This window comes from Sesamum indicum, linkage group LG7 (genome assembly GCF_000512975.1).
Source record: "Sesamum indicum cultivar Zhongzhi No. 13 linkage group LG7, S_indicum_v1.0, whole genome shotgun sequence".
NCBI lineage: Eukaryota > Viridiplantae > Streptophyta > Magnoliopsida > Lamiales > Pedaliaceae > Sesamum > Sesamum indicum.
This window is the reverse complement of record NC_026151.1, coordinates 1446006-1455671: the sequence shown is the minus strand read 5'-3', so window position 1 is coordinate 1455671 and position 9666 is coordinate 1446006. Positions and strand designations below refer to the sequence as shown.

Genomic DNA, 9666 nt, shown 5'->3' with positions numbered 1-9666 from the left:
TAATCGAAATCTTGGAGAAATTATCATTTTGAATTCTTACACACCATCTACCAAACAAAATTTCTACTATAAAACCCCCAACGTTGCCTCACTCTTTTCTCGTGCAATTTCTCCTTTGATCTCTTTTTCATCATCTTGCTCACTTATATTTCTTTCTTGCTCTGTTAGTTTATATTAATATTGTTCATTTTATCTCTTTTTTATTTTATTTTTTTCTTGATGGTTGACAAAATTTGAGTGCTTCATAAATGATGACAATATTTAATTTTTTTAAAAAATTTTTGGATTTAATTTTTATTTTTCTTTGTATTTTTTCATAGCCCTGAAGGAGTGGAATTGCACTAAATCAGACGTCTATCTCTCTTCTTGCTGGTAAAATTATTGTTATAAAGTTTTTTATGCAAGTAAAGATTCTGATGGTAATTTGTTTTTTCTTTGAAAAAAGAATATGGAAGTCTTAATTATCTATGATCAAATGTTATTATTCTATATCTCAATTTTTAGGGGTTGGTGTTGTAAATATTAAATGTCAATTGACCTGATTTTGTTTCTTAAGCATTTTTTTAATTATTTGTAGACATATTTATATGTTACCATGATATTAGTCTTGACCATAATTTTTATTTTGATTTAAAAATTACAATAGGAGAATTTTGCTTATTTCTAAAGTACAGCCCTATGTATCCAATAATAAATTACTGTAATTCTCTGAGCTTTGCAGCCCTATGTATCCAGCCATATGTATCCAGCCCTATGCAGTACATATGTTTCTTGCTAGTAATATAAAAAATTAACTAATAGAGGTAAATAAGTACATTATATTACATTCTTCACGTCATAAATAATAATAGTACAAGGTTAATGTTTGTCGAATTAAATATAGCACAAAATATAGAATATAGTATAGGTAATCTTCCATAATAATATATAGGTAAATATTAGAAGTATGTAATACAGTTACAATTTTTAGGATATGGATAAATGTAACATTCATTTCTAAGGTTATGTTTCTACATGCAACATATTCCATTGTACTTTCTAGTAAAAGGGAAAATTATATTTTTTATCTCATATATTAGGGGTTATTTTTTTTTATAATTTACTCTTGTTTGTTAAAATTTTTTAGTATTGCATCTCACGAATTGAAGAGTTTCTCAATTTTAGTCCTCTAGTGCATTTTTCGTCCAACATTTAATAAAAAATGCATGTGAGACTATTAATGGATCCGTTAATTATGTGGACAAAAATATATGCATAAGGAATAAAATAAAAAAAAGTTTCATCTTATAGAATGCAATATAAGAAAATTATAACAAATGAGATTATATTGATAAATGTTGTAACATATGTGACAAACAAAGCGATTTTTCACTACAAAAAAATGGCTGGATTTGTAACGACTTTTTTGAAACGGTCGTATGGCCGTTCCAATACACAGCCTTTGTAGCGGATTGGAGATGCTGACGTCGTTAAGAGGATAATAAAAAGAAACATTTTGTAGTAGCCAAACCCGTTATAAAATTAGTGTGTGCCTAAAACCGTTACGATTTGTAGGCCGTTACTATTTTGTTATGATTTTTGTAACTACTGTCTATTTTTGTAATGGATAATTTTCTAGATATCAAGCAGCTACAAAGGCGGTGGAAAAAATCGTTCCAAAGTACACGAAAAGACGATGTTGTAAGATCTGTCACATTAGAGACGGGTTCTTTTGTGAAGGCCTTTGTATGAGACAGGTTCTTTTGTGAAGGCCGTTACAAAATAACGACTATATTTTCTAATGGCTAATTTTCAACGGCTATCTTTGGCATTCCAAATGTCATTATAAAAGTCGTTAAAAAAAACTTATATATATTCATTTCATTTCATTTGTTATAAAAATTGTTATACTAACAACAAATACTCTCCAACACTCTGATTTTCATACATATACATTTGACTAGCTTGTAGATTATTACTCGAATGTTGGACCGTCAACTAGTGCTGATCATCACTTAACTTGGTTGACCAGGTAACAACGAATAATTTAATATTTTATTGTGTTTAATTAAATTAATTGTAGTACATTTACTTATTTTAGTTGTATGATTTTTTTATTAATCTTATATCATGTTAATTATATGTAGTCTCCTAAATACTGTACGTAGTACCATTATATTTATAAATATGTAGGTCGTCAAATTAGAAAATTAGTTAGATATATTTTTATATGTGAATACAGTGATATATCATCATGTTATGAAAATTGGGGAGGTGGATGTATAATTACAACCTCTCAGGAAGGACAAGTCGGACATCGGAGTTTGAGAATGGGCTTAAGACTTTTATAAAAATGGGAAAAGAGTCAGCGTAGACATATGGATGGAGACAAAATGAAGTGTCATTGCAAAAAATACGAAAACACAAAGTTCAGAACACCCGATGATGTTAGTTATCACTTGTCTATGTGAAGATTTATGCTAAAATATTGTAATTGGACTTCTTAGGGCGAGGATAGGGTGCAGAAAAGTACTTTGACGCTATAACTGTCCCTCAAGTGCCTGAGGAGCAAACCCCAGCTGCCCATGTCGAGGGTAATTATTCACATTGCGGTAATGAACAACTTATGGGTTGGGTGCATCGGATGGGTTTTGATGCGGCCGATTCGAGTTATTTTTCTTCTTCTCATGATGTTGTGCCTGATGATTGTATGATGTCCTACCCTGTTGATGCTGGTCCTTCTTCATATTGTTATGGCGGTGGCCCCTATGATTATGAGTCAGGGTTGGCAGACCATTTTAAGTGTAGTGCATGTTGCCTACCAGCCATTGTGGAATGGTTGCACCGAATCTCAATTGGCAACTGTTGCTGAGTTGGTGGATATCAAGGTGGACGGCCATATTTCTAAGCGATCATATGATAGAATATCCTAGTGGGCTAATAGAGTATTGCTCCCGGGTCATACCTTGCCGAGAGACTATTATAGTATGAAAAAGTTGATAAAGGATTTGGGTTACCCATTGAGAGGATCGATGCATGTACGACAACATGTTGTACTCGAAGGACGATGTCGATTGGGAGTACTGCAAATTTTGTGGGGACGCTAGGTATAAGACGACTCGAGGGCGAGACCCATGCTATAAGAAGTCTTTGTATGCCGTCCTTAGCTACCTACCGCTTACTCCCTGTCTACAGAGGTTATATTCTTGGAAGGCAACTTCCAAACACATGACATGGCATGCCACACATCAAATGTGGGAGGGGTCAATGTGTCATCCATGCCACACATCAAATGTGGGAGGGGTCAATGTGTCATCCATCTAATGCCAAGGCTTGGAAGCATTTTGACCGAATGTATCCCGATTTTGCAGAAGAGTCACATAATATTCGGTTGGGCCTTTGCTCAGATGGTTTTGCGCTTCACGGTCAGTGCGGTTGTACTTCTTCATGTTGTCCCATTATCATTACACCATACAATATCCTCCCTAGTATGTGTATGAGTTCTGAGTACATGTTCCTGACGATGGTGATCCCTGGCCCTTCTAATCCGGAGCGTCTGATCGATGTGTATTTAAGACCGTTGATCCAAGAGCTACTGTAGTTGTGGAATGTGGGTGTTCAGATGTACGACAATGCTATGGATAACGCATTCATCATGCGGGTGGCTTGATGTGGATGGTAAACGGCCTACCCGCTTATAGGATGGCATCTAGGTGGAGTACCAATGGTGTTATGGGTTGCCCGATTCGTGTGGATAGCACACGGGCATTCCATCTGCAGCATGGTAGAAAGGCGTGCAATTTTGACTACCACAAAATAGTTTCTCCCTAAGCACCATCCCTATTGAAGGAACAAGAAAGCCTTCACGAAAGAACCGTGTCGAATATAAGCTTGCACGTCCAAGGCTGATAGGAGACCAGATCCTAGATTGGGTTGCAGACATTAGTCCTGCCATTGCAATGCCGTTGACATTCCCTTCCGGCTGTGGAAGCAACCACAAGTGGACGAAGAAAAGCATCTTTTTGGGATCTTCCATACTAATCTACGCATCTTATTCGACACAACCATGATGTCATGCACATTGAGAAAAATATGTTTGATAATATATTAATGCACACAGGGGTTTGAAGATCATCTGTAATCGCCTGGAGCTTGAGTTGGACGAATGTAGAGCTAGAACATTATGCCTAAAGCAATCTATACCCTGATGAAGGAGTAGAAGAGGAGGATATTTGGATGGATTCATGGCCTTAGGTTTCCTGATAGCTATGCGTCTAACCTTGCCCGCTGCGTTGACATGACGGAATTGCGGATGCACGGCATGAAGAGCAATGACTATCAAATTGCGGATGCACGGCATGAAGAGCAATGACTATCACGTATTCATGTAGAAAATGATCCCGACCGCGTTTGAGAGATGCTTCCCGAACATGTATGGAGTGCCTTAACCGAGGTTATTCTTTTATTTCAAAGTATATGCTCGACCACGCTTGATGTCGCCAAGCTACATGAGTTAGACAACAGTGTTGCCATCATACTGTGCAACCTTGAGAAGATATTTCCTCCAACTTTTTTCAACTGGATGGAGCACCTTATTGTGCATCTGCCGTATAAAGCTCGCGTAGGGGGCGGGCAGTGGAATACAGATGGATGAACCCATTTGAAAGGTTCCTATGGGAGTTGAAGAAAAAGGTGAAAAATAAAGCACATGAAGAAGCATCAATTGTCGAGGAAATCGTTTTGTTTTCTTCATAGTACTTTAAGACGAACGTGCCTTCCAAACGAAGCATGACTCGTAGGAATGATGAGTGCACGAGCAGCAATGCTGGAATCTAGGTGTCTATTTTGTCTATTTTCAGCTACCCTGGTAGGGCTAGTGGGGCCTTGAAGAAGATTGGTTCAAACGACATGTAAGTTAATCCATTTTTTTTTTAATTTTTAAAAGTATGTTGTGTCCAAGTTCAAAATATCTGATTAATATATGAACGTGTAGGTACATTCCGAGTTAAACTACACAGGCAACGAGCTCTTGAAGTGACATTATTGGGGTCCAAGTACAGAAGTGACGTCGATGCCTTGCTACTTTGTGAACAGGTACAACTTCCAGACAGAACGTCTCAACCACGGCAAGTCAACAATGAATTGTGGGGCGTGTGTCAAAAATTCATCGTATACAGATGAGGACAATGACTTATATGGAATCATCGAAGAGATCATTCAGTTGACATATCCACTTATTTCGAACTTGTATATCGTTCTATTCAAGTGTCGTCGGGTCAATCTACTAAGAGCTATGAAGGTACATCCGCGCTATCATCTCGTTGATGTAAATTTCAGAAATGTGTAGCAAAAGGATTAGCCATTCATACTTGCACAACAAGTAGTACAAGTGTACTACATTGAGTATCCAAGTATGAAGAGGGACAAAGGTCTTATGAACCCTTTTCATAGTTTCAAAGGCTGCCAACCATACAAACATGATTGCCATATTAATACTAATGTTTATTATTAATCCTTTTGGAACAATACATGCACTCTGGCTTGGCCTTTTTGTACAGATTTATTTACAGGTGTTGTGCGATCAACGACGTGGTGGAATAACAAAAATCTTTGTGACTCGCCATAATTTTTCTAGGACACCTGTTCGGGTCTTTTGTTGTAAGGGAGTAGTACCCCTTATTTATTGTTGCTTTATTTGTAAGGGAGTAGTACTCCTTGTTTATGGCTTTACTAGAAATTCTAGGGAGGTAGCTCTCCCCGCTGTAACTATTTTGTGCATTTCAATATAGAAGGCTTGGGGACTCCAAAAAGCTCCCCCAACCTCTAGGTGGTTTCCTTTTAAAAAAAAAAAAAATTATGAAGAGGGACAAAGTGGATTGGATGGTTGTCTGCAAAACCAAGACTTTGATGAGTCCAAATAGTCTGAGATTGCATATCAGCCATAGAAAGTCGTACTAGTCCCTGACATTGCAATGGACAGTCAGTCATACGATCTACGTGATCCCACTGGTTTACAAATTGTGGTCGATCGTTCAATCGCACACCAGCAGGTTGTAGGTACTTTACGGATTGAAGCTGGTAAAACTGATAATGAAGATGAAGAGGATGATGAAGACAACTTGGAGGACTAAAAGATTGACGATGATAGATACGAAGCTACATAATGTATATTTTTTTAGTGAAGATATTTTCTATTGCAATGTTGTAAAATAAAAAATATATATATATATATATATTTTTAATTTTTTTAAAAACTTGTTATTTGGAACGGTCAATTTACTAAAAATCCGTTACAAAGGCCATTACAAAATAAGGCGATCAACTTTTGTCAACAGGCGGGAAATAAAATTTTGTAACGGCCAAATTTCAAAAAGCCATTACAAACTAAAATTTTTTGAAATCAAAATAAAAAAAACAGGTACGAATTTTAATTTTGATTGGTTGTAACAAAGTCCGTTACAGATGCCATTACAATGATAAATTATACCAACTGTGACAAAAAGTAGTTACAGAAAATGAGTCATCTCATAAATTCAAATCGAAATATACGCTATCTTTACATTCGAGTACCCGATTCATACCAAATTTAAATATATACTAGTATATAATATTAAATCATATTAGACGGTATGATTTTAAATCGCATGGCTTTCCAGGGACGATATGTTGAAATCTGTATAACTAATAAGGCTACAACTTGGCCGAATGGATATTTTGCTAAGTGTGATAAAATCTGACGGTTTGATCGTAATGACCCGATTAACATATACAGTTCAACACTTTGGGATGACAATTAAATCAATGTAATACTAACATTTATAAATATACAAATTTATTGTATATTGCAAATATGTATCAATATCAAATAATTTTTTTTTATTTTTAAACGTATTTCAATTATATTATTCCAATACAATTATACGTTTCCACAACATTAAATCGTCGAAAATGGTATCTTTTTTTAATAATTTTTAATAAAATTAGTTAATTATATGTAACAATTTTTGTAACAGAATTTACCAAAACAACGTTGTATCATTATATTATACTAATTTTTGTAACGGCTTTTTAAACGGATATCTTACACTATATAGTTTGTAATGGCTTTTGTAGCAATTTTTTGAATTTTGTAATACTCTTTGATCAAAGTTATATATATACAATACTTGCAGATTATTTTACCCTTCCTCTTCTTCCCTTTCTTGCTCCTTTCTTCCTCTTCTTCCCTTTCTTGCTCCTTTCCCACCGCCGCCTGCCCCACCCCACCCTGCCCCACCGCGTCTCTCTCTCTCTTCTCGCTCCCCTTTCTCTCTCTCTCTCTCTTGCTCCCTTTCGTCGCCCCCACCACCAGACACAACCATCTCCGGCCGCCCCTGCCAAGTAAGTTTTTTATTATTTTAAAGTTTATGTATCTTTTTAAATGTATGAATTTTTTCTTGAACAGTTTCTATTATTTTTTTATTTTCTATAATTATAAACAAAATTCTGAAAATTTTCGGAAAATTTCTGGAATTTTTTTAAAATTACAGAATCTTGAAAAAATTTCAAAAGTTTTGGAAAATTTCTGAAATTTTTTAATTTTCCGTAATTTTTAAAAAAAATTTGGAAAGTTTCTGAACTTTTTTTTTAATTTTTATAATTTAAAAAAAAATCAGATATTTTCAATAATTTCTGATTTTTTTATTTCTGTAACTTTAAAAGAATTCAGAAATTTTTCTTAATTTCTGATTTTTTTTATTTTCTGTAATTTTAACAAAATTCATAATTTCTGATTTTTTTTTCTGTATATTTCTAATATTTTCTATAACTTTATGCATTTTTCTATAATTTTCTATAATCTTCTGAACTTTATATGTAATTTTATTAAATATATATATTTTTTAATATAAATTAGAGGATCTTAATCTAATTTAGAAAAATAGAAATTTTAATAAAATTATTAGAAAATTAAGAACTATAGTGTAATTTTTAGAAAATTATGCACCTAAATGAAATTTTAAGGAAATTGGAGGATCTATATTTAATTTTAGGAAAATAGAAAATATATAAAAATTTTAAAAATTTAAGGACTATAATGCAATTTTTAGAAAAATTATTCACCTAAATGAAATTTTTTAGGAAATTAGAGGACTTTAATTTATTTTAAGAAAATAAAAATTTTATGAAATTATTAGAAAATTGAGGACGTCAATGCAATTTTTAGGAAAATTATGCACCTAAATTAAATTTTTAGGAAATTAGAGGACCTTAATGTAATTTTAGGTGCAATTTGGGCATTATCCGCATCCTTAGGCCAACATATTGCAGATTCCACAGGAGCATCTGCTTTTTTGGTTCCATAAATTGAAGGTAATAATAATATTATTTAATTTTAAGTAATGTTTATATTTTTAAAGTTAAATATTATATAATCTTTTTTGATCAATTTTTCAGATGTCATAATGGTGGGACTGTAACGATGAGTCGATGTTCAAGCTCGTCAAGTCGCAAGAGGGAAAGCTCCTACGGAAGTGGTTCGCTGATGCACGGAGTCGGTTGGCCCGACCACTATGGCTGGACAAGGAGATCTGGCGCCAGCCCTCGAATTCCTGGTCGAGCCTAGAATTTCAGGCACAGTCGGCCAAGAATAAGCTCAATTGGGCCGCCAACACCGAAGCAGCTGCAACCGTCTACCGTGGGGAGTCGTCATCTGTTAGGGCACACATGCGGAAGATGGTAAGTATTTCAAATAATATTTGTAACTTGATTTAACTTTTGTTATTTTTAATCATTTTTATATTGATTTTTGAACAAGAGACACAATTCGGACGCCCATCAATCAGATGGAGGTGTTCGAGAAGGTATACAAAAAGAAGGAGAATGGCTAGTGGAGCGGCCCGAGGCGGAGGAGGTCGCGGTAAGTAATTAAAAAAAGTAACGTAATTTGTTCTTTTAATTTTATATTATTTTTTTAGTCTAATTATTTAATATGTTTGCAGGAGATGGTTTTGAGGATGATGGAGGATCGTCAAGGACAGCATAACAGCAATGAAAAGCATCCATTGTCCTCTTAAGGCTCCATGGCCCGGTTGAGCAGCAAGTCTGGTAGTCAGCAGCAGGTGGCCGGAAGAGGGGCCGAGTATTCAATCTAGGCTCTAAGACCCATCACTTGATCGTTGGACCATCCCAGACGACCCAATTGACTACTCCCTCGCCCTCGCCACCACACCCGCAACGCCCTGACATAGATTATCGGGTGTCGGCACTCGAGTGCTACATCAAAAGCGCTGATTCAAACTGGCCCGAGTAATCTAGCACCCGAGACTCCAGGTGATGCCTCGGTACCCGATGATGACGAACAAGCGGCTGTTGGGGATAATAATTTAGTTTAGAATTCTTTTTGGTCGTTTGTAAAAATACAATTTTATAGTAATATTTTAATTTTTTTAATTAAATTGTTTTTTTGTATAATGTGTGTTTTATATAAATTTATTTACTTAGTTTTACCAAAATTAAATTTAAAATATATTAAAAAAATTTAAATAAAATAAATATTAAAATATATTAAAAAATAACAAATTCTGTAACTGCATTTTTAATGACTTTTGTAATACACCAATAAAATGTTAAATCATCAGACCGTTACGAATAATGTGCCAAAAATAGTTACAAATCAAATACCGGGCCGTTCCAAAAATCGTTACAAAA

General features: G+C 34.6%; 1 long non-coding RNA gene across 1 annotated transcript; it reads left to right on the top strand.

Moving 5' to 3' along the window:
• Nucleotides 8578-9363, top strand: LOC110012338. Its single transcript, XR_002287475.1, has 3 exons — nt 8578-8694; nt 8774-8875; nt 8958-9363. It is a non-coding gene; the product is annotated as an uncharacterized LOC110012338 (long non-coding RNA).